Source organism: Dipodomys merriami, unplaced genomic scaffold (genome assembly GCF_024711535.1).
Source record: "Dipodomys merriami isolate MVZ:Mamm:240054 unplaced genomic scaffold, mDipMer1.0.p SCAF_34, whole genome shotgun sequence".
Taxonomy (NCBI): domain Eukaryota; kingdom Metazoa; phylum Chordata; class Mammalia; order Rodentia; family Heteromyidae; genus Dipodomys; species Dipodomys merriami.
Window position 1 is genome coordinate 5,693,136 of NW_027204937.1, and position 26,783 is coordinate 5,719,918.

A 26,783-nucleotide genomic window follows, 5' to 3' on the forward strand; every position below is an offset into this window, starting at 1 on the left:
TTGTTTCATTTTAATTTACACTTAGAATTTTAGCAATTACCTTGCCCATGTAATCGTAACCCCTATGTATGCTATTTTTGCAATTAAAAAAAATTTAAAAAGCCGGGCACCAATGGCTCACGCCTGTAATCCTAGCTACTCAGGAGGCTGAGATCTGAGGATTGCGGTTCAAAGCCAGCCTGGGCAGGAGAGACCGTGAGACTCCTATCTCCAATAAACCACCAGAAAACCGGAAGTGGTACTGTAGCTCAAGTGGTAGAGCGCTCGCCTTGAGCTGAAGAACTGAGGGACAGCGCCCAAGCTCAGAGTTCAAGCCCCACGACCGACAAAAAAAAAAAAAATTAAAAAGCAATTTTTGCCTTCTCCCTAAAAATCTACTATCTCTTTATGACAGTAAAAGAGAAAATAATAATTGGTTCCTTGATACAAGATGATGTCTAAAGATCATTAGAGGTAATGATCAATGGCACAGGGAGGAATGGAGGACAATTTTGATGTTCCAAAGAGAAAGTTAGATGTCTTAGAGAAGGAGAGATTTTTATTAGTATAAAGGGAGACATAAACTACTGTTGACTTTGAGGTAGATTTGTTACAAGGATACAAGAGAATGATAGAGAGCTGAGATATCTTTCATTGTTACTCATGCAATGATTTCTCCTTTCATACTTTGAATATTACCGTACTATGGAAGGTTTTGAAATTTCTGATGACACAATCCATATCCTTGATGGCTATTCTATTCTGTCCACCTCTAATAATTCTATTCACAAATAATAAGCGTATGAGCTGAAGCAATGCTAGTCATTACAACAAACTCAAAAACATATAAAAACTCAATTACGATAAACACTTCTTCAAATGTAACCCACAACAAGAAGCCTATATATAGTCCAAAAGAGAATTTTATTCATGAAGGTTTTATCTTTAAGAGATGACCCAAAGATCAAGATTCTTTCCATCTTATGTGTCTACTATCTTCAATGTGTGGTCCCCAACATCCACGAACATACTTCTCAAAAGCCAGTGGTAGGGTAGAAAAGCAGGGAAGATCCCACCTGAGATGTTTGAAAGTGTAAAGTTTGGAAGGGGCAGTATTATGTTCACCTACATTCCAGTGGTTGCTAATCCCTCTAATGATCATGTTTAGTAACAAGTGAGACTAAGGATGCAGCCTGGTTCATGCCTATGAAGAAGAAAATGAGTTTGTGGAAAGCTTTCCCATGTCTGTCATAAGTATTCTGTTGCAGGTAGAAAGTCAGAGGTTAAGAGATTATAAAGAAATACAACAACTAATAATGAATGTAACCGCAATATACAATGTGATTACCCACATGACAAGAACATGCAGACAAGGAGCAAAGACAATGAGCATTACGACATATATAAGGAAATAAGATGTGGAGGAAGAAGTGGGCACTAACTAAAGAGAGAAAGAGCGAGAAACACAGACAAAGGTGATTCAGGGACACATTGCAGGGTGCGGGAATAACATAAGTAAGATTCCTGCTCAAGCTACGTCATTTGTTCCATTACTTATTTCAGGTCCCTACTCTATGCCAGCTATTCTGCCAGTCTTCATGAAAGATTCCAAGATGAAGAGTGTAAACCCCTACTGTCAGCTGCCACTACCTGGAAGAACTTATTTTGAGACAGAAATCCTCTCAAAGAACTGCATATGTTTAGAATGATGCCAAACATGGGAGAAGGCTTCGATGCCATTGAGCTTACCTGCATTCACTTTTTTTTTTTTTTTTTTGTCGGTCATGGGGCTTGAACTCTGAGCTTGGGCGCTGTCCCTCAGCTCTTCAGCTCAAGGCGAGCGCTCTACCACTTGAGCTACAGTGCCACTTCCGGTTTTCTGGTGGTTTATTGGAGATAGGAGTCTCACGGTCTCTCCTGCCCGGGCTGGCTTTGAACCGCAATCCTCAGATCTCAGCCTCCTGAGTAGCTAGGATTACAGGCGTGAGCCACCAGCGCCCAGCTTCCTGCATTCACTTTTTAAGCAAAGTATCAAATAACCAGGACATCAGCGTCATCCTCTTAATGCGGAGATCCAGTTCTACCTACTACCGAATAGCCTGAAAATGTAAATATATGTCATACTCACATCCCCTTCTGAGAAAATGCTGTAATAAGTAGATTAGGGCATATGGCAGTCCTGTGGTCACCACGGTGTGCTCTTGTTACTCTGCCCATACTGCTCGGATCAGGGCACAGAAGAAGAGCTAGTAAACTTCACGCTATGATGGCAAAAACTGCCCAGTTGTTTTAGGCTTATAATGCAGTAATAATAATAGTTTATGATAATAATTTGATATCCAACTTGCTCACACAGATTCTATCACTCAGTATAACAAAAGGCAATCCTCTTTGAAGTTCAGAGGTTTTTGCTCCCTACAAAAAAATATTTTAAAAAATTATATATAGCAAGTCTCCCTGTGTTGCTCTGGAAGGGTAAGGATTTATAAGAGCAAGAGCTCCACATACAAAGTCACAGGAATTTTGGACTCTTAGTCTACTGAAACAAATCGGTAAGCAGAAACTGAACATAAACATACCAGATGAGAAGAGTGGCTGGCAGATTCCGAGATCTCTAGTAATATGATTTACATTTGAGATATTCCTCTTCTGTGTTATAAGCCCTGGAGTCATCTCTACATTTTCAGGAAAAGTCTCTTACATACAGATAGCTGCCTTCTGCCAGTGAGGCTTTAGAGAAGAAAGAAAGCTGTTAGTGAACGGGCTAAAGGGGAAAGGCTGGACAGCAGCCCTGAAAGACAAAAGTGTTAGCTGGTTGATCAAGAAGCCAAAATTTCTAACAAGACGCTCTTAGGCAATTATGGTAAATCTGCCACGAATCCCCTAAAATCCTCCAGAGAACAGGGAACTATCCACTGTATACAGGAGAGGAGCTCCAAGTCACTTTATTTAGTAGTTGAATAAACAAATGACCTAGACAAAGACAAAGCCCATGACAGCCATCAACACTATAAGTTCTTCCAGTTACCGAACAAGCAAACAAAAATACTTTGACACTCCTCTCCTGTTTATGTAGGCGTTGGTGGGTTGGTTGCAGGTTGTTGTTTTTGTTTATTTTCTTTCTAATTACCAATGTAATAATTTCATAGCCAATCCAATGATAACACATGTTTTAACACTGGCAGGGCCTTGTAGGGTTTTGGGTTTTGTCTTTTGTGGTTGATGATGGTGTTGGGGTTTTTTAGATCTTTATGAAACCAGCCAAATTTAGAGTGATATTTTAATCTATTGTTATGAAAGGGACAGCAATGGGTTTTTAATGGTTATAGAATGGTGACCTGCAACCCTGGTCCAGCTGCTGTTCCCAGCGAGCCATGCACAGACTTACAGGCACACATCAATGCTCCCGCCTCCTGTTTCCCTCCCTCCCAGTGGACAGGCCACCACCTGCTGTTGGCATAGAGCCGACCCTTCAGGGAACAAGTGTTCTCTTGCTGCTGGGTGATAGGACAGGACAGACGCTGGATTTCAAGAGAACCAGAGAAAGGCACCCTTGGGCAAGCTTCCCAAACTCCTTAATCCATCTGCCTCCTTGCCTACCAGAAATTGCAGGAATCGGGGCCACAGCAGAGTGGGTGTTTGGGTCAGATTGTGGTCTAGATTGTTCTGTGTCATTTTCCCTACCAGTCTTTCTCAAGGCTAATGTTACCATTTATTTATTCAGGCCACAAGCATTTATTGAGCCTTTGTTATGTGCCAGGCAATTTGCTAAGTGCTGGGAATAGAGACTTGAATACCTCATTTCCCTGTCCTTGAGAAGGTCATTGTTTTGTGGAGTAGGCAAGACATACCAACTAATAAATTATGGCATAACACTTAGAATTTAATAACAGGCTGAAAAACAAAATATACAGTGAAAGAATATTAAAATACTACCCAGCAATGAGAAATGTATGTTTTAAAGACTGTTAGTCTTGGTGAAAACATCAGCCTTGCCTCTTACTACTTGTTTGACTTTGGATGATTTACTCAAAATTGCTTAACTCCCAGTGATCCATAAGCACAGGGCTATATACATAATGCAGTGATATCCTTCAATATGACATATAGTAAAGATCCAATAAATAAGGCTATTATTTCCCAATGCCACTTGTAACTAACATCTCTCACAGAAATGCAAAGTCCTAGCCATTACACCCAGCAGATAATCTGGAAATCAGAAAAAAAAAAACATGGAGGAATGGCATCAGCTAGTGGCACAAGAACTTGGAACTAAAGAAGACTCCACACATCTGTGTCCAAGAACTAATATGGAGTACAATACCTAATAAAAGTGGTCCCAGTCTATCTGATAGGACTGGACCATCACAGTGGAATGACCAAAGTCTAGGCAAATAGCACAGGCATTGGAGTTTATCAGGCAAAATCCACCTAAAAAGGAAAATACACTACAGAGGTAAAGATCAGGGTCAATGGAGATTTGCAAAGACTGAAAACATTTCAGAGAAGGCAATCTTTACAAGGTAACTAGGAGCTTTCTGGGAAAAGGAGTTAGGAAAGGGTGCTCCTTGAAGAGGAGGCAGCATGAACAAATACGATAAGAGGAAGAGCAAGAATGCACAGTGGTTGAGTGCATGGAATAAAGTACAAAAAGTTGAGTTTGAAACAGGACAGGAGCCAAGCCACAAAAGAGCTTCCATGCCAGCCTGGACAATTGAATTGTGTTCTGTAAGCCAGCATGGTCACATCGCAGAGTTACCCAAAACAGTTTGAAGCAATGCTCTGATCATACAGCCCAGCATCTTACGTTTAACTTGTCAGGGGGTGGGGGGAAGGCGGAGGGAGAGTTTGGCTGTGGGTATATTTTCAATATCCCCAAATGATCCAAATGTGCATCCAGAATTGTGCATCTCTCCTGCAGGCGATCAGAAGTCAATGACAATTCTCCTTGTGTGCCCAGAATGCTGTGAAGCTAAGAGAAGATATTCATTTAATTTCAGCAAGCATTATTAACAGCAACTCAGTGCCAGGCTCTGTGCTAGGGCCTTGTAAATACTCAGAATGAGTGAGATAGGGTCCATTGCTCTTTGTTTACTTCTCAAGCACTGAAGAATCACATTCACCTTCACTGTCTTAGCCTTCACTAGGAGTACAGAGGGAAAGTGGTTGCAGTCCCTCTGGGGAGGCAGTGTACATAATCACCTCAGTCATTGAGAGGCCTACCCTGAGGTCTGGTGCTGGGCTGCAGTGGAGAAAATGAATTGAGCAATCTTTTATAGAGTAAAATCAATAGCATCAGAACAGGCAGCTATGGCAGCAGCTGGGGCTGGTGGGAGGAGGAGAGAGGGCAATGGAAGAAAAAGAGGGATGGGGAGAAAACAAGGACACAGCACTGTAAAGAAGAAATCTAGGTATCTTAGAGGGGGGGGAGGCAGTCAAGAAGATGGAGCAAGGATTGAAGTGGTGGCTTGAGTTTGGACTACACTTCTCTATTGCTCTTCTCTTAAGCCTTTTCACCTTAGATGAAGGTAATATACGGAAATATGATGGAGAAACTAACAGCAAGTTCCTGTTGCTGGGCTTGGTATTTCCCCCCACATTAATGTAATATAATAATAGCTCACTGGCAGTTATCAGAAATCTTGACACTTTTTAAGCATAAACTGAAAAGGGGTTTGGAAAAATGAAAATAATTATTTTGGAAATAATTATTTCCCTCCTTTAGCCCTGAGTTCACAGATCATCCATGGTGAATCTAAGCAGACCCTGAATCTGGGTTTCATTGATGAGGTAGCTCCAGATAAGATCCTTAATCTCTGGGGAGTGCATCATTCAGGTTACATGACGACAGAAGAAAGAGCAGGGGACAGCCCACTGTATAACTACAGAGAACACTTTATGAGGTGCCCGGGCACAATATGCTCCTGGAAGAGTCACATGAAAGGGGCTACAGTCTTCCTTAATGGGACTAGAATGACCTATGGGATGGTCACAGCTCGCAGCACCCAACCAGAATATAAAATAAGCTCATGCAAAAGCCTTCCTAAAGAGCAGCAAAGTTAGATGACATGATCTTTTATTTAAAGAATCCTGCAGAGTCCACTCCCATATTACTCAAGCTGATTCAAAACTTTGGCAAAGTAGCAGGGTATAAAATTGACCCTCAAAAATCAATGGCTTTTCTGTATGCCAACAATGAGAAAAGCGTGGCTGAAATCAGGAAAGCAACTCCATTCATAATAGCCCCAGAAAAAATTAAATACCTAGGAATTAACTAAAGAAGCAAAGGGCCTCTATGATGAAAACTTTAAAAACCTGAAAAGGAAATCAAAACAGAACTTAGAAAGTGGCAAAAACTCCCATACTACTGAATTGGAAGGATCAACATCGTGAAAATGGCAATACTTCCCAAGGCTATCTACAAATTCAATGCAATAACTATCAATATTTCAACCTCATGCTTCAAGGAAATAGAAGAGGCAATCCAAAAATTCATATGGAACAATAAAAGACCTTGCATAGCAAAAATGATCCTCAACAGAAAGAACAGTGCTGGAGGAATAACAATACCAAATTTCAAACTCTACTCCAAAGTCATAGTAATCAAAACAGCTTGGTACTGGCACAAGAACAGACCTCAGGACCAATGGAATAGAATTGAAAACCCAGAAATGAACCTACAGACCTATAGCCATCAAATCTTCGATAAGGAAGCTAAAAAAAAATAGAATGGAAGAAAGGCAGCCTCTTCAGTAAATGGTGCTGGCAAAACTGGTTAACTACTTGTAGAAAACTAAAGCTAGATCCTTATATATCACCCGCACCAGAATGAACTCCAAATGGATCAAAGACCTCAGAGTCAAAGCAGACACTACATTACAGGATGGAATAGGAGAAACCCTAGTCTCCTTGGCACAGGCCGAAATTTTCTTAAGAGACCCAGAAACACAACAAATCAAAGAAAGGTTGGACAAATGGGATTGCATAAAATTGCAGAGCTTCTGCATGGCAAAGGACATAGCTAGCAAGATCAATAGAAAGCCCATGGATTGGGAGGAGATCTTCACTAGCCATACAACAGACAAGGGTCTCATATCTAAAATATACCTGGCACTCAAAAAATTAAATCCCCCCACAACAAATCCTCAAAGAAAGAACTGCCCAATAAATAAGTAGGCTAAAGACTTAAAGAGAAACTTCTCTGAAGAGGAAAGAAGATGGCCAATAGACACATGAAGAAATGCTCAACCTCTCTAATCATAAAAGAAATGCAAATCAAAACAACATTGAGATACCACCTCACCCCAGTTAGAGTGGCTATAATCAAGCACTCTAATAACAACAGGTGCTGGAGGGGATGTGGACAGAAGGGAACCTTACTGCATTGTTGGTGGGAGTGTGAACTTTCAATCACTTTGGAAAGTAGTATGGAGGTTCCTCAAAAGATTCCACATAAAGCTCCCCTATGACCCAGCAATCCCACTTTTGGCATTTACCCAAATGATCACAAACAAGGCATACTACGGCTACCAGCACAACTATGTTTATTGCAGCATTATTTACCATAGTTAAGATATGGAACTAACCCAGATTCCCCTCAGTAGATGAATGGATCAAGAAAATATGATATATATACACAATGGAATTCTATGCCTCCACCAGAAAGAATGACATTGCCCCATTTGTTAGGAAATGGAAAGACTTGAAAAAAATTATATTAAGTGAAGTAAGCCAGGCCCAAAGAAACATAGGTCCCATGCTTTCCCTTCTTTGCAATAACTAGTATATGTCTGATAAGCAGAAATGGTCAGATAAGTTGATTTTAGGTGAAATGAACCCCAAGATAAGTATTCAAATGTTTTTGCTTTCATTCAATTGTTTCTAACATATTTATAAGATGATTTCTTTGTTGTTTGTATGTCCCTCCCCCACTATACAACCCCTGCTTTCACTGTATTTGATGTTGGTATAATTTGTGGAGGGGAAGGGAAAAAACAAATTGTTTAAATAGGGATACAGGTGGACCCATTGCAACAATGAGATGTACAAGACATTATGTCAAAAAACAAACTTTACAATTTGGCGGGGATGGGGGGTTATGAGAAGGAATGGGAAGGGGAAACAGGGAGGTAACACTGCTTAATAAGAAATGTACTCATTTTCTTACCCATGTAATTGTAATGCCTCTGTATGGTATTTTCACACGCACACACACAAAAGAGCAGCAAAGTTCACCATAAGTTCCTCTGGCCTGTTAAAATTTCATGACTAAGCCTCATGTGATTATTTGAGAAACATACCTAACTCAGATTAGACCAGGCAAAGGGAACCTTTATTAGAAGGCTATCAAGTTACTTCATGGAAGAAAGTGTTTGTTATGATTTGAATATCTGTGTTCCTCCAAAATTTGTGTGTTGAAATAACCACTAAGGTAGTAGTATTCAGGGGGTTTTGGAGGTGCTCATGTAATGAGTGCCATCAAAAATGGGATTCATCAGTAGCCTTATAAAAGTGACAGATTGTGCCACCATAGAACAAAGTTGATTTCCTTCATTGGGAGTTTCTGATTGGTCAGTTTGATATGGTATCTACCCCTGCACCAATCAGCAAGGATATATTCAACATTATGGTAATTCCACTTATGCCTATACAGATAGAGAGGATACTATCAGAAGAAGGGATAGAAATTAAAATCACCTACAGGAAGATCCTTCAACACCAACAGCTTAAGTTTCACACTGTACAACACAGCAATGAATAAGACCTAGTCCCAGTCTTCAAAGCACCCTCAATAGCAATGTAGCTCATTATTATGCCCCTTTCCTTACCAGTCACAAAGTATCTCTCTCAGCTAATTTGTGATTAGAAATGGTCATGAGACTGATTTATGACCTATAGAATGTAAGTGATTTTTCAGATCTGCTCCATGAAAATGTTCCTTGTAGCATTTTCTCCCTTTGTAGCTTAAGAAGATGGAAATGTCCCTCATGTAAACTGGAGGTCCTTTGGGTTTGAGAATTCAAAGCTAATTGTGGAAGAAGCCTGATCCTCTAACTCTCTGCATAGAAGGGACCCACTAGCAAAGAAACCAAAAACTTCCACAGTGTTAAACAATAAGATTTGGAGGTTTATTACAATTGCTATGGCTGCCTTCATTAATATAGTTTATAAACATAACATTAACTGCAAGTAACTACTTTGAGTCACTGCTCTGGCAAACTTGCCGAATGACTTAGAGAAAATGATTTTATTTCTCCAGTCCCATCAACTATATATGTACATTGCAGTATTTCCTAGTAATGAATAGAGATAATGCATGTGAGAAAATGTGAATGCCAAATTTACTTCACAACTTCATGATAGAAGGTTAGTAGCGTGTCTCTGTATTGCCATTTTTCAACTATACCACAATATCATTTTAGTGGCTTCCAAGGCTTTCAATTTTCTCATTGAAAGTCTCTTATTTAATAAAGGAAGCAATATAGGTTATATGAATATAATTTTTCCCTTAAACCCAATAAAGTTATGTTCACTTTGAATTTTTAAAATAAGTGGCACTTAAACATTTTTTATTTCCTACATTAGTATTAGAAGAAAATAACTGGCTCACCATTGATATTGATATCACCAAGTGTCATTAACATCTTGGAAAAAATCAAGGCTGAATTAGGTGAAATTTTACAATTTTGTCCTTAAGTAGTTGGCAGATCTCAAGCTTGGACTGTAACCTCTGGGCAAATGCTAGCATACTTCCCCACTGTCTTGGTCATCTCTCACTGCCAAGATGCCCAAATAGCCACAGCCACTTTAGGGCTCCAAGGATTCGATCTGAATTGATCATTCCTACCTATACCCTTCCAACTGTACTCTCCTACATCAGCAATTTTCAAACTATGGAGCTCCTAGCTACACAAGAGTCATGGATATTAGAGGTTTGAGTAGCATATCTCTACACATGCTTTAAATACCAGTACTAACTTTACCTATTTTATATGCAGAGCTGGATAAATTTTCCCTTGGACAAAGAGATTTCTAATTATTCAACAACAACCCTCGCCCCCCCCCCAAAATACATTTGGAAGCATTCAAATCTGGTGAATTTGGGAGTCAGTATAGGGTAGCAGACAAGGAGACAAGGGAATCATTTGCTAATGCTTAGTGTGATACTAAGTTCCACAATGTTAAACTTAAAGTCTCTTCAAGCCTAAGTTTCCTTAGTTATCCAATAAAAGTTTAACACCAGATGAGTTCAGATTAGAGTTTGTATTTTAAAAGTGAGAAGGACTGACCATGAGAGGAAGAGTTAAAGAATAAATGAAGAGATTTTAACTTTATTTAAAAGTACTCACTAGCAGGGAGCCTGTGGCTCAAGGCTATAATTCTAGCTACTCAGGAGGCTGAGATCTGAGTATTACAGTTCAAAGCCAGACTGGGCAGACATGTCTGTGAGACTCTTATCTCCAAATACCCACCAGAAAATAAAACTGGAAGTGGTACTGTGGCTCAAGTGCTAGAGCATTCACCTTGAGCTGAAGAGCTCAGCGACAGCACCCAGTCCCAGAGTTCAAGCCCCATGACCAACAAAGAAAAAAAAAAAGGACTTACTGAGCCTCATCTAAAAGCTAAGAATTGTGCAAAAGAGACATGGAGCTAATAGCTCCAGATCTGACCATGAAGATTGTCAATCATGAAGAAAACCACAGACTATGAGAGAGGAAGAGAAACACCAGTAGAAGACTAGAAGGCTCCAGGTTTCTTCGAAGGTTCCCCCCCCCCCCCCCGCCCCAACACATGAATGCAATCATATTGTTCTTACCAGAATCCCAACATGCTCTCCACCCTTTCCACCAATTCTCCTGAGGGTGTGGTAGAGGTTAGAAAGAAGGAATGGTAGGGGAAAAACAAAGGAGGAGGCAACAATGCTTGATAAGAAATGTACTCATTACCTTGCTCATGTAACTGTAACCCCTCTGTACAGTATTTTCACAATAAAAAAAGAAAGAGCAGTGTTTCCTTTAAGTGTAAATCCAGTCATTCATTTGGTTTTATGCAATATAAGTTCCCTGAAAACCTCCTATAGTCAATACACAAAGCCCCACACTGAACATCTAGAGATGAATTCCATTGGATACCAGCCCTCTGGATGCTCAGGAGCTAATGGGATGAAGGTTAACAAATGTACAGCAATGTGCAAAGAAGATGATTAGAGGGACACAGCCGTGAAGGCCGAGGAATCATGGCGGCATTCCCACTCCTTGGGAAACTGGGCTCCTTTTCCCTTGACTTCTTTGCACCTCACCTGTGCATTTTTGACTCACCCCCTTGTGCTGAATCAACAAGATCAGACACAGACTTCTGCTGAGAGAAAATAACGAGGGCACCAGAAGGTCACTGGAAATAGAAGGCAGTTATGTTGTTTCATGATTTAAAGTACTAAATGGTACATTTATTTCTATTAACTGCAGTGAGATGGTGTTCACGTGGGCCATAACAGTGAAACTTTCACGACATCACTTTAGCCCATCTGGTTACAGAACTGACTGGGTTTCTTGAGGACTGAATGTTCCTGAAACACTGGAGAATAAAGTCTATCGTGTGTTTTATCTTCCTGGTTTACTCAATTTTTGATTAGTTATATAAAGCCCTCACTTTTCAACTTTTTGTTTTTCAGTTTAAGAATATTTACTGACTCTAATGCATAGGAGCTACCATGGTTCCACAGACATATAAATGAAAATGAAATAGTCCCTGATTTCAAAGACAACAATTTCAAGAGAAAAAAATCCAAGATGATCAAATTCAAAGTGACTGATGCTACATTATAAGCCAGAACAGTGTGAATGGGGACAAGAGAGGGTCTCACCATGAGATGGGGGTCCTGGGAAAGTTTCCTGGAAAAAGAAACCTAGTGTGAGTCAGATAAGTAGTCAAGTAGACAGGGATAAGAAAGTAATCCTGCAGAAGAGATGGCCCCAATTAAACATCCAAAGTGGATGAGCTAGTAATGAACCAGCACTCAGCACGTCTCAGAGACTCTGGATTTTGTTCTCATTTATGATCTATTCCTTCAAGTGAATAGATCATAAACGTGAGGCATGATCATGAAGCTAAAATGAGAAAATAAGGTATGTGGTATGTAAGGACTGATTGTTTACTTTAGCTAATGGAATGAAGTGTCTCTCCCATTTGTTTCTCCAGATCTACCCTCAACCCATCATCACCAGCTCCATGCCCTGGGATCATGCTCTAGCTGGACTCCTTCAAATAGATCCTCCATGACTTCCATGTGGATCAAGAATTTAATGACACTGTAAGTCAGAAAGAGGGAAATGTCAAAGTTCAACTTCACTCTTCTGCCATCACCATGGTTTGAGAAAGATATTGGAGGCTGCTAGAGGTCCTCATGAATACCGCTCCCTATAAGTACCTGATATTAAATATAGAGAAAGTAAAATGGAAGCAGATAGGTCTTGGGTCCAGAGGACGTTCTCTGGGCATCAGTTCCATCTCCTGCTACCTAAGATGCCTCTGCTGTAATCACAGCTACAGGAAGAGAGATCGTACTCAAGTGCAGTGCTTCCCTTTGAAACAGAAAGAAGTCATTGTAAATGTCTTTCCTGGAAGGGCTGTATCTCATGTATGTGGTATATTTCAGAGCTCATGAACCCAGAAGTCAGGATGGTAGAGTACCACAGGTAGAGGAAACTCCAGTCGCCATAAGCAAGCTAATCACACATGAAATGATGTGCACATCTGGGTTGATGTTATTATCATTGTTAGTTTTCTTGATAATGGCCATTTTAACTGGGGTGAGGTGGACTCTCAAATTTGCCTTGATTTGCATTTCTTTTGTGACCAGAGATGCTTAACATCTCTTCATATGCCTATTGTCCATTCTTATTTCTTCTTCAGAAAAGTCTCTCTTTAAGTCTTTAGGCCACTTATTAACTATGGAATCAACCCAGGTGACCCTCAGTGGACAAAAGAATCAAGAAAAGGTGGTATATATCCACAATGGAATTCTATGCCTCCATCAGAAAAAAAAATGACATTGCCACATTCATAAGGAAATGGAAAGATTTGGAAAAAGTATACTATGTGAAGTAAGCCAGACTCAAAGAAACATAGGCTGCATGTTTTCCCTCATATATGATAATTAGAATTCACCTATAAATCTACAAGTAGAGTCAATGGATAGTAAAAGACAAATATTTACTCTTGGACATGATTATTTAAACAGCACGCTAAAGGTTTACATGAGACCACAAGATCACAAAAGCTCAGTATCTATGTGCATATGGCTATATAAAACAATGCTTATCAAAATGAACTCCAAGAAATGGAAACAATAGGTTTTGTATTGTACTGTCTTGTCTTTCCTTTATTCTTTGGTTTATTCCCTTTTGTCACTGCATTTGACTTCAGTACACTTTGTCTTGTATGTAAGTCCATCTGACTTGGGGAGGGCAAGAGGAAGCACAAAAATGGTAGGACAAATGGTGAACCAATTCAAGAGTGATATTCACTAGACACTATGTTGGAAATGAACTATACAACTTAGGAGGGAGGGGAGACAGGAGGGGAACTCCTGGAAGAGAATGAAAGAGTAGACATGAACAAAAGCACAGAAGAATAGAAAGGTTTGAACCTATCAGCTGCCACAATAGTCAAGGAGAAGGGAGAGGGTCTGTAGGGACAGCTGGTCCACAGACCTCTGAAAAACATATGTCCCAATATCATCACTGTTCAGTTATGACCTTGGGCAAGTCATGGCCCGTCTGTGTTAAATGAGGAAGTAGGAGGGCCACTTCATTTATAAAGGCCTTCTCGTACCATAAATCATCAAATCTAAAAACAGCTCACATTTCTGTAGCTCTTCACAGTTCATAAAGTACATTACCTCATTTCATTCTGCAGCACTGAAGGCAAAACTTGGCAGAATTCAGAGTTGACCTTTGTCTTTCTGATGACTTCTCAACAGGAATGCAAAACTGAGGGCACCCCCATGATTTTGCCTCTGAACTACTCTCAAATCACTTATCCCCACCTTGCTCTCTCTCACACACACACACACACACACACACACACACACACACACACACACACACACACAGAGCCCACAAAAACCTACATACACAGAAATTTTTAAGGACAAGATAATTCATTTTTAAAAGATTTCCCAAATTCATATTTCAAAAAGTGAGCCATTATCCTTGCCCCAACCCTAATTAAAATGCTAACCATTAAAAAAAACCACTCAGTGCCTAGAGGACAAGTAAGCCAAACTGATTCAGAACATTATTCTAATGTTCCTAACATTAGGAGCTCCTTCCAGAGTACCAAGAAGAGATCTCTAATGGGGATGCAATAGGTAAATGGGGTCAGGGAGCACATAGTCTCCTCACTTGAGATTTAAAATTGTATAATTCATCCTAAAGGGCCTTAATCACCTTGATTATATTGTAGTCATGGGTGATGCAAGAAAGTTACTGTTGCCAGGTGCTGGTGGCTCATACCTGTAATCCTAGCTACTCAAGAGGCTGAGATTTGAGGATTGCAGTTCAATGCGAGCTCGGGCAGGAAAGTCTGTGAAACTCTTATCCAATTAATCAGAGCACTCACCTTGAGCTGAAGAGCTCAGGGACAGTGCCCAGGTGCAGAGCTCAAGCCCCATGACCAACAAAAAAAGAAAGAAAGAAAGTTACTCGTAGTCTAGATTTTAATGCTGGCCAGATGCATGACTTAGATAAAGTTGGTTATCATCTCTAGATCCTTCTTAACCATAAAATTATTGAATTAAATAATCAATAAAATACATTATGTTTATTATTTACTCATTCATTTAATGTCCAATGATTTAACTTATACCCTGTATTTTATATTGTAGAAGGCAATGAAACAGAACAAAAAATGTTAAATTTTTCATTAAAAGTTTTATTTTTTGTAAAAATCTCACCCTTGGGTTGAGGACATAAACAACCTATGCAATAAAGCATAATGCTGCCCAATTATCATCTAATCAAGGGCAAACCAAGGAAGAGAATTATTTCTGGTAGAAGAGTAAGGAGTCTTCAGGGAGAAAGAATGATGTTTTAACCAGATCTGAATGTGAACAAGGCAGAGGAGTGCATTCCATCAACATAGAACAGAACAAACAAAGACAGGTATAGGAAAACAAAATTAATTTTCACTACGTAGAACACGAAGCAATGGGAAAGGAGAGAAGTAACCAGAGATAGAGGTAGGAATATGAAGAGCCAAGTTAGCTTGGGCAACACAATGAAGGATCACTTAGTATACTAATTATTGCAAATAGTCCCATAGTTTCTCCTTTGCAATAATTAGTATATGTCTAAAATAATCTTATCAGATGAGCAGAAAAGCTCAAAAGCTATGTACATTTGACCATATAAGATGATGCTAAGGGAAATGTACCCCAAGATGTGGACACAAAAGGTTTTTCTCTGTTGTTGTTATTTTTAATGTACTATGTTTTTTTTCTATTGTATGTTCTTCCCCCTGTGGAATATCCCTGTGGAATATCACTGTATTTTATTTTGGTACCCTCCATCTTGTATACACATTTATCTAACTTGGGGAGGGCAAGGGGAATAACAAAATGCTGAAACAAGGACACAGGATGACCCATTGCAACAATGACACTCACAAGACACTATGTTGGAAATGAATTTTACAACTTCGGGAGTGGGGGAGGAGTGGGAGAGGTGGAGGAGGGAAGGGATAGCTGGAGAAAAATGAAGGAGGGAGTTACAATGCTTGACAAGAAATGTACTCATTATCTAACTCATGTAGCTATAACCCCTATCTACAGCATCTTTACAGCAAAATAAAAAAAATTTAAGGCCAAAGGAAAAATATAATATAATGTAATAAAGAAAAAAAATTATCCAAGATCACAAGAGCTCAATAGCTATGTACATATGACCATATAAGATGATGCCAAGTGAACTTCTAGATATGGAAACAAGAGGTTTTACTTTGTTGTTGTTTTAAATGTACTCTGTGAATTTATTTCTTTTTTCCTTCATTTCCCCCCTTTGGCTTATTCCCTGTTGTCACTGGATTTGATTTTGGTACCCTGTGTCTGGTAAAAGTGTTTATCTGAATTGGGGAAGGGAAGAGGAACAACAAAATGGTGAGACAAAGGACAAAGGGGAAACTAATACAACAGTGAGAATATGTTGGAAATGAACTTTACAACTTGGGGGGAATGGGGCAAGGCAAAGTGGTCGAAAAATGAGGGAAGGTGTAACAATGTTGGACAAGAAATGTACTCATTATCTTATGTGTGTCACTATAACCCTCTATACACTTAGTCACTTAGTGTTGCAATTTGGGATTCATACGATGCTGTGAATTCAGTAAACATCAGTCAGAGTATAGACTGGCCACAGGGAGTACTGGAGGGGAACAAACTAGAGGCACAACCTAAGAAAGAAAATGAAAATCACTATATTCTTCCAGAGGAGATTGATTCAGCATGAAGACAGCATCCATGCAGATAAAAACATATATGTGAGTTTAGTAGCCTTTTAGGTAATGTTAATGTATGATTTATTTATTTAGCAAATATTTACATAGCTTTTCCTTTTTCCTGCTCTAAACACTTAGAAATATTATTTATTTCACAAACACACCAAACCTGTGAAGATAGGATTTCTATAATAGTATATGGATGAGATTAATAATATCCACGAGTGAGTTCCTATAGCTAGTGACCAGGTAATCTTCCCCCGAGTCTATGTCTTTAACCACTAACATCATCCTTCCTAGTGTGAATCCCAGCTCTCTCATTTGGTTACCTGTCGGATCAATGGTCATGCCATTCAATTCCTCATAGAAAAGAATAGATACTAAGGAAAGAATAATTTTTGTTTGGGAGTACGTTCATCAAGCTTCCTGTTATAAGGTAACAACGCCCAGAAGGAATTGGCCAAGTAAGTGTGGAACAGAGAATGTAATCCTAAACCCAGAAGTCTAGATTCAGAAGCCATCTGTGTAGAGGGTAATGACCACCAAAAGAGAGGAGATTTCCAGGATGTTCAGGACTTCCCAATACTCTCATTAGTTTGGCCCATGTGAAATGGCATCATGGCATTCTTCATGTCCCACATCTGGCTTTGATTACAGGTTAAGCACTGTTGCTCATTTCTTTTGGAATGTTTGTTACTCTCTAGCTGTGAACTAGTTGTCAAAGAACATGGTTATTTCCATTTGAGGGCCATGTTTAAAGTATTCCAAAATACACAAAAATTTTAAGCAAGAGTTACTGACAAGAAATAAGGCTTTGATAGAGAACCTATTATAAGAAATTGGGGCAGAGGTAACCTCTCAGAACCCTCGATTTCATCAAATCCTCCTTAGTAATCCTGCTCTTTAATATTTTAAAAACCTAAGTGTAATAATTGGTACAAGACATTGGACCTGAAATTTGGTCATGCTGGTTATGTATTTACATTTCTTTCATTAAAGATTTAGTAGAAATGAATAATTGAAGAAAGAGCCAAGCTTAAAGAATTTTGCAACTGCAAGTTAAAGGTTGAAAACAGATCTAATGAATAATGATTGCATATGCTTAAAAATTAAGAACGTTTTATTTTCTTTTCAGAGGCTGAAGAATTGTGACAGGATTTATAGAAAGCAAAAATAAAGCTCACTGACGGGAGGCAAGCCACTCTTTTTACATTCAGCCCACTTTAGTCTTTGCTTATAACAAATAAATATATCAGGTATTTACTGTGCACCAGACATTGGGCTTCCTGGCTTCTATCCATTGTCTCATTAAGAGCTCACAGCAAACTCACAGTCTCACAAAATAAACACCAAGAAAAGGGTACTCAAAAAGGTGGGGAAAGGGGAGGGAGGTATGGGTGGAAAAAGAATGAAGAGAGAAAAGGGGGAAGAATTCAATTTTCAATATATATCTTACAAAATTAAGAAAATTGAGGGAAGGATGGGGGAGAATAGTTAAAAGGGTGACATCAATGAATATGGGTTATATTCATAAACTGCCTTTGTGAATGGCAACTACTTGCACAACTACTTAAAGATTAAAAAAACAAACCTCGCAACTTCAAGTCATGGAAAGGTTACTTACTGCCTTCAATTTTAAAATGATGAAACCACAGTTTAGGGGAGGAGATTCACTTGCTTCATCCAATGACTCAAAGGCAAAACTGAGAACTCACCCATGGTAACTAGCCCATATTCTCTGCTTGGGTAGTAATCAAAATCTCTCAAACTCAAAGACCGAACCATTTTCTCAGTACCAACACTGGATTCCCTTGCTCTCTGGAAGATCTTCCAAGGATTCTGCAACAGCCCAGTGTGATCCATTCAGACATCTCAAGTTCCTCTCCTTCAGCTACCTCTAGCCATATTGACTCCATTCTTGTCCTTTCTTAGCTTGACTGCATTTCCCCTTGTGTTAAGACTATGGGCTTCCTATAGCCAAGTCCTACCTTCCCCACACTCCCATAACACTTTCCCAGCATTGATTTACAATGTGGGTCTCATTCATGGTATCTAATAAATATTTCCAAATTGAGTGATAAACATGTCCTCCTAAGTCCTGAAAAAAATCAGATAATATGGAAAAGAGTGGCAGAGACTAACATTTTGGAATAGTTATTTAAAGTTTCCTATCAACCTTCTATTCTAAATTGTATTAGTATTGTGAGTATGAACACCACAACCTTTGAACATTGATCTGTTCAGATCAGTGATCTCTCTCTCAGGTCATTGATCTGTTCCTGGACAATTTTCTTCTCCAAGCTATCCTTTCTCATAAACACCAAGAACTTAGATTTTGCCAGAAAATTCCATACCTTTTTAATAAAAGACAAAGGTCCCACTTACTAACCACAATATCAATTTTTCCAAAACGGCAGTTTTCACTCAGATTCACTCTAGAATCCTTCAGATTCTAGACTACTGTACTCCCCAACACCAAACTCTGTCTTTATGTCTTTTCCTACTCAGCCTGAGTTTGTAGAGCTTTTCTGTAGTCATTCTTGACACAATTCCTTCAGCCTCACTAACTGGCATATAATTTATCATATATATTCCAATTATCTGCTTTTTTATTCACTGAGAAAACTACAGCTTGTAAAAAATCTTTCTTATTCGTTTATGTTATACAGAGTACCTAGATATATTTATGGGCATAATGTGTGGTGAGCCAATCAGGGTCAGAATTCCCACCTCTTAAACACAGAATTTGTTTGGGTCCTACAGATCCCTATCTCCTAGTTCTTTACAAAATGCAACTTAATTTTGTAAGCTATAATCACGTTACTATGCTATAGCACACTTTAACTTATATAAAACTAATTTCAAGATCAATTTTAGTATTTGTGTTGGTAAGTTGGGGGATAAACAATAACACAAGAGTCAACTTAAGTTTCTTAGTACCAAAATTTTTTAAAAAGCCAGTAACTTAGGCTGAGTTGACCAAGAACAGTCTACTCAGGTGACTATCAGTATAGCCTAATAGCTATATATAGGAGAGTAGTATTGCTATACGGGAGAGTAGTACTGCTCCTTTCCCAGAGGATAAAGAGCTGGCTATCTCTAATTATTCTCACCAATTTTTTCATTGTCTTGCTACGTCTTCTAAGACAGCATAATTCCATAAGAGTGAGGAAGAACAAAAGGCAAGGTATAGAGAAAAGCTATTATCTTCTAATAATGTTAAATAATTTACCAAATCTCCATCCCATTCTACTTCTATTGGTATATATCAGTGAAGAATGACAGTAACTCTTCATCTCCTGGATGTAGCCGGGAAAACAGTAAAGCCTCAGTCATTTGCTCACATCCATGACAAAATCATACCAGCTGCTTGCTAAATACTAGATGCTAATCATATTGTGCTTCAATTCTTTTTTTTTTTAATTTTATTTTATTTGTGAACATACTGTACAGAGGAGTTACAATTACGTGGGCAGGATAATGCGTACATTTCTTACCAAGCATTGCAGCCTCCTCCTTTGTTTACCCTTCACATCCCTTCCCAGCCTCCCCCCTCCCCCCCAATCCCAATCCTTCTCCTTCCCCTCCCCTTCCCCCCCGCCCCCCGCACCGACGTTGTAAAGCTAGTTTTGGACATGACAACTTGTACTTCTCATTGTTGCAACAGGTCCACCTGTATCCTTAAACAACTGGTTTTTCCCCATCTCCTCCACAAGTTATACTGACATCAAATATAGTGAAAGCAGGGGTTATACTGTGGGGGAGGGACATACAAAGCAACAAAGAGATAATCTTATAAATGCGTTAGAAACACATGCATGAAAAAAAAAACATTAAAATACACATCTAAGGGTTCATTTTCCTGACATCACATTATCTGACCTTTTCCGCTTGACTCATACATATACTAGATATTACAAATAAGGGAAACCATGGGACCTATGTTTCTTTGGGCCTGGCTTACTTCACTTAATATAATTTTTTCCAAGTTTTTCCATTTCCTAACAAATGGGGCAATGTCATTCTTTCTGATGGAGGCATAGAATTCCATTGTGTATATATACCACATTTTCTTGATCCATTCATCTACTGAGGGGCATCTGGGTTGGTTCCATATATTAGCTATGGTAAATAATGCTGCAATAAACATAGTTGTGCTGGTAGCTTTAGTGTGGTCTTGTTTGTAAACATTTGGGTAAATGCCCAAAAGTGGGATTGCTGGGTCATAGGGGAGCTCTATGTGAAGTCTTTTGAGGAACCTCCATACTGCTTTCCAAAGTGGTTGAACAAGTTTACATTCCCACCAACAATGCAGTAAGGTTCCTTTCTGTCCACATACCCTCCAGCATCTGTTGTTGTTAGAGTTCTTGATTTTTGCCATTCTAACTGGAGTGAGGTGATATCTCAATGTTGTTTTGATTTGCATTTCTTTTATGGCTAGGGATGTTGAACATTTCTTCATGTGTCTATTGGCCATCCTTCTTTCTTCTTCAGAGAAGTTTCTCTTTAAGTCTTTCGCCCACTTATTTATTGGGCAGCTGTTTCTTTGAGGATTTGTTGTTGGGGGGTTTAATTTTTTGAGTTCCAAGTATATTTTAGATATGAGACCCTTGTCCGTTGTATGGCTAGTAAAGATCTTCTCCCAATCTGTGGGCTTTCTATTGATCTTGCTAGCTATGTCTTTTGCCCTGCAGAAGCTCTGCAACTTTATGCAATCCCATTTGTCCAACCTTTCTTTGATTTGTTGTGTTTCCGGGTCTCTATTCAGAAAATTTCGGCCTGAGCCAAGGAGACCTAGGGTTTCTCCTATTCCATCCTGTAATGTTTTCAGAGTGTCTGCTTTGAGTTCAAGGTCTTTGATCCATTTGGAGTTGATTCTGGTGCAGGGTGATATATAAGGATCTAGCTTAAGTTTTCTACATGTAGTTAACCAATTTTGCCAGCACCATTTACTGAAGAGGTTGTCTTTCTTCCATTCTATTGTTTTAGCTCCCTTATCGAAGATTAGATGGCTATAGGTCTGTAGGTTCATTTCTGGGTTTTTAATTCTATTCCATTGGTCCTGAGGTCTGTTCTTATGCCAATACCAAGCTGTTTTGATTACTATGGCTTTATAGTAGAGTTTGAAGTTTGGTATTGATATTCCTCCAGCAGTGTTCTTTCCATTGAGGAGCGTTTTTGCCATTCGCGGTCTTATATTGTTCCATATGAATTTTTGGATTGCCTCTTCTATTTCCTTGAAGAATGAGGTTGGAATTTTGATAGGTATTGCATTGAATTTGTAGATAGCCTTGGGAAGTATTGCCATTTTCACGATGTTAATCTTTCCAATCCAGGAGCATGGGAGGTTTTGCCATTTTTTAAGTTCTGTGTTGATTTCCTTTTTTAAGATTTTAAAGTTTTCATCATAGTGGTCCTTCACTTCTTTAGTTAATTCCTAGGTATTTTATTTTTTGTGGGGCTATTACAAATGGAGTTGCTTTCCTAATTTCAGCCAGACTTTTCTCATTGTTGGCATACAGAAAAGCCATTGATTTTGGGGGGTTAATTTTATAACCTGCTACTTTGCCAAAGTTTTGAATCAGCTCGAGTAATTTGGGAGTGGAGTCTATGGGATTCTTTAAATACAAGATCATGTCATCTGCAAAGAGGGAGAGTTTTATTTCTTCTTTCCCTATTTGGATCCCCTTTATGTCTGCATCTTGTCTTATTGCTGTAGCTAGGCATTCTAATACTAGATTGAAGAGAAGTGGAGAGAGTGGGCATCCTTGTCTTGTTCCTGAGTTAAGAGGAAATGGCTTTAGTTTTTCACCATTGAGTATAATGCTGGCTGTAGGTTTGTCATATACAGCCTTTATTGTATTGAGGAATGTTCCATGGATTCCTAATTTTTCCAAAACCTTCATCATAAAGGGGTGTTGGATCTTGTTGAATGCTTTTTCTGCATCTATTGAGATAACCATGTGGTTCTCATTCTTGCTCCTGTTGATGTGATGAATAATATTAATTGATTTGCGTATATTGAACCAGCTTTGCATCCCTGAAATGAATCCTGTTTGATCATGGTGTATGATTTTTTGGATGAATTGTTGAAGTCGATTGGCCAAAATTTTGTTGAGAAGTTTTGCATCAATGTTCATCAAAGAAATGGGTCTATAGTTCTCTTTCTTTGATGAGTCCCTGCCTGGTTTTGGGATGAGGGTTGTGCTTCAATTCTTTATAACTACCATGTTTGACACAATTACTACACAGATAAGAATTTTACAGATAGAATCAATAAAATTTTATACATTTCCAAGTTCATCTATGAATTAAATTCTAAGTCAAGACTCAAAGTTTGAGGCTCTTAATCATGACAGCATCCAAGTAGCCATTCCAATTTTTGCCTACAAGATAAATAATTCCCAATCATATAACCTTTACTTACAATGTTCATGTTTATGTAGCACATGCTCTCTCTCCCTCCCCTCCCCTCTTAAAAGATGGGCCCCAAAAAGCTGTGGATACTTTATTCTTAATTTCTACTAAAATGATGACCTAGGTCAACAGAAAACATACATGCATGGTGATTGGAGGCATGTATTATATCACATTAAGTGGGGGTGTTCTTGGGGAACTAGAGGGTCAGTCTTGAAGAACAGCTCCGACAGGCAGTTTTTGAGAAATTACTGAACACACCAAATCTCTCTGGGACTAAATTGGATAGTTTATTTAAAAGGCATGGCACAAATTTTGGCATGTAATAACTACATCAAACATTATTACTAAAAAAATGAAAGAGAGAGAGTATGAGACAAAAACAATTCTACTTTGGTAGTGTTTCCATCAATCCAGACTTGGGGAAAGAAAAGGTGGTGAATGGAAGCAAAAGCTAAATGAGAAAATACAAAGGGAAATACGTTCCTGTATATACTGAGAGTTCTGTAATAGCAGGAACCATGTATTATCAGCTATGTCTCCAGTAGCTAATAGTGGGCTTTCTTAGAGCAGAACTCTATTAATGCATGTGAAATAAGGCCAATATTCACACAAAATCATATACACTTGGGGCATTGATCAAATACTTTCTTTGACCCTCTGGACTCTCCATCTAACCTCTACTATGACATGATTTTTCACCAATGGTATCACAGGAGAACACAAGCAATTTCCATCACTCCTGTCTAATATCAACAATCTCCATGTGGAATCAGCAATGATTGTAGTGGGCAGAATACTATTCTTCAGCCTTCAGCTGTAGAATAGGTAGCTTCCACTAGCCATTCCTCAAGGATTGTGCTGAGAATTCATGTAATAATCATCACATCCCAACCTGCTTTGCAGGTTTAATGGCTTACCTCATATATGCACCCATTATTCCCAATATCTGTGTAAAGTAAGAGGTAAGAATGTATGTAAGGTGACAAGTATTTATTGTTGTACTTAATTTACTACCATTCTTTCTACCTTAGCATATTTTATTCTGATGGTTTTAGATTAATATATCATACTTTTTCTTACTTTGAAAATAATATAGGTGCCAAATGTCTATTTTTTAAAAGGTGATATGTAAATTGAATTTTTTTCTCTTTTTTTTAATTTTAATTTTTATTTTTTGTGAACATACTGTACAGAGGGGTCACAATTACAGGGCAAGATAATGAGTACATTTCTTATTAAGCATTGCAGCCTCCTCCTTTGTTTACCCTTCACATCCCTTCCCCCCCCCCCACCAAAGTTGTAAAGTTCGTTTTCGACATGACATCTTGTACTTCTCATAATTGCAACGGGTCCACCTGTATCCTTAAACGACTTGTTTTCCCCATCTCCTCCACAAATTATACCGACATCAAATATAGTGAAAGCAGGGGTTATACTGTGGGGGAGGGACATACAAAGCAACAAAGAAATAATCTTATAAATGCATTAGAAACAAATGCATGAAAGAAAAAAACATTTAAATACATATCTAAGGGTTCATTTTCCTAACATCACATTATCTGACCTTTTCTGTTTGACTCATACATATACTAGATATTGCAAATAAGGGAAACCATGGGACCTATGTTTCTTTGGGTTTGGTTTACTTCACTTAATATAATTTTTCCAAGCCTTTCCATTTCCTAACAAATGGGGAAATGTCATTCTTTCTGATGGAGGCATAGAATTCCATTGTGTATATATACCACATTTTCTTGATCCAGTCATCTATGAGGGACATCTGGGTTGGTTCCATATTTTAGCTATGGTAAATAATGCTGCAATAAACATAGTTGTGCTGGTAGCTTTAGTGTGGTCTTGTTTGTAAAAAAAAACAAACAAACAAACAAAAAAAAAAAACGATGGTTAGATGCCACGAAGTAGGTGGCAATGCCTTAACCGTATGCGTGTTGTCAGGCCCAAGGGCCTCTTCCATCCTTGTCAAGGGGAGTGCTAACCTTCTCTCCTTTCATACAACACGTAAATTGAAATTATAGTTGATTCTGTGTAGTGTTTTATGGCTATAATATTTTTATTTCTTTTTTTTTTTCTCTCTTTTGGCCCTATCAGCAATCCCAGGATAAAGAGTGGCCACAATTGCCATTTTGTAGATGAGTAGACCTTCTAAAGAGATTGGATGTCCTTTAACTGATTCATTAATTGCAAAACCCGGACTAAACCTGGCTCCCTTAATGCTAAGACTGGTTCTTTCTATTTATCTCACCTTGTCAGTAATGAGAAAGAAGACGATGGGCAAGTCAATAACCACCAGAAGGCATCCATTTGAGGGGCCCTTTCATTCACTGTGAAGTTATCTCATTGATAAAAACCAGGGGGGAGACAACAGCCTGGGAGTTAGTCTTTAGCTTCCCATGACAGTGGAGAAGAGCTACTTGAAACCTATGTTGTAGGAACAACCCTTCCTCCTGCTAGAGACAGATTTCCACAAATATCTCAGAAATGCAATCCTTTACTACCCTACTAAATGGAACATGAACTTCTCAGTCCTTATCTCCAACTGCACTGCTGTAGGCTACAGGGAAGGATAAGGAGTCCTGGCATCCCATATTAGCACCTCTTCAAGTCTTCTCCTGCAACTGCATCAAGGATGTATGCCAAGCTGATTACTCTTCTCTGTGGACACTGAAAAAAATGTTAAATAACCTTAAAGTAAGTTTCTTAAATGTGACTTCCACAGTGCAGGTTTGTTGTTTTCTTCCTTGATCGATGTAAGTGAACTTCATATTAAAATTTCTTTGTCCTTTCATCCATATTACCTTGTCAAGTTATATTAAATCGAAATTTAATTGAAACTTTTAATAACTGATTGTCAAACTCAGTTTGTGTCAGCAGCATCTGAGTGTTCAGGTCCCAACTTAAAGATCTTAATTCATAGATCTATAGTAGGGCTCACAAGTTTACATTAAAAAAGCCAAACTTACATTTTAAAAAATGTTGTGAGTGGGACATAGTACTTGAAATCCCAGAACTAGAAAGTTGATGCAGGAGGACTGAGAGGAAGAGACCAACCTGGAATACATATAGAAACTGTATCTCAAAATAATTGATTTATCTTCTTTAAAAAGTTTTAAAAATCTAAACAAATCTACATTTTTATCATTCTCCCATTTTCTCCAATAATCCTAGAATTGATTATGCTTGAAGTGCCCTTTGTGAACATACCTTTGAAACTTTCTTACATGCCTTTACATGTTCATCTCTCTTACTGCTATTCTTGGTATACTTGAAGGTCCAAGTTCAGAGCATTGCCAAGTCTTGTCTTAAATTCACCAACGAGGTAAATAAAAATAAACCTAATGTATGGGAGGTAAGACTTATCCAAACCTGGTCTCTGCAAATGATTACCCTTGAACAAGAGCATCAAATCCCTGATTTTCAATTGCCTTGTCTGAAAAAAAAAAAAAAGATACGTTCTTTCCTGAGATATTATGACAATTATGTCCTGTGGTAGCATTCTGTCCGGCTTACAGAAGATGTCAATAAACATAAAGGTTTCTCAATTAATTCTGTCTCCATGATCTGAGCACATTGACATCTTTGGGGACCAATTAATTAATTCCAACTAATTAATTTTTCCTTCCAGCATCATACCACTTGAAAGTTTTGTTGGTATTTTACATGTGTCTTCCTTTCAACTAAGAGTATCCAACCAGATATGTACACGGAATCCTCCGTGGAATATTTTAGATTAATATCTTTAAAATGGAGATCATAAGGGTTTTTATTCCAGATCCTTGGAATAAAACTCTTCAGAGGTTGAGGCTGGGTATTTAGGCTTAAAAATCTTCCAAAATGATTCTGATCTGCACCCTGATTAAAGGATCACTGGT

The 26,783-nt window shown here is 38.5% G+C and overlaps 1 non-coding gene across 1 annotated transcript; it reads right to left on the minus strand.

The window, feature by feature from the left end:
• Positions 1-24,786: 24,786 nt before the first annotated feature.
• Positions 24,787-24,912, minus strand: LOC138803555 (U6atac minor spliceosomal RNA). Its single transcript, XR_011364966.1, has one exon. It is a non-coding gene; the product is annotated as a U6atac minor spliceosomal RNA (small nuclear RNA).
• Positions 24,913-26,783: the final 1,871 nt, after the last annotated feature.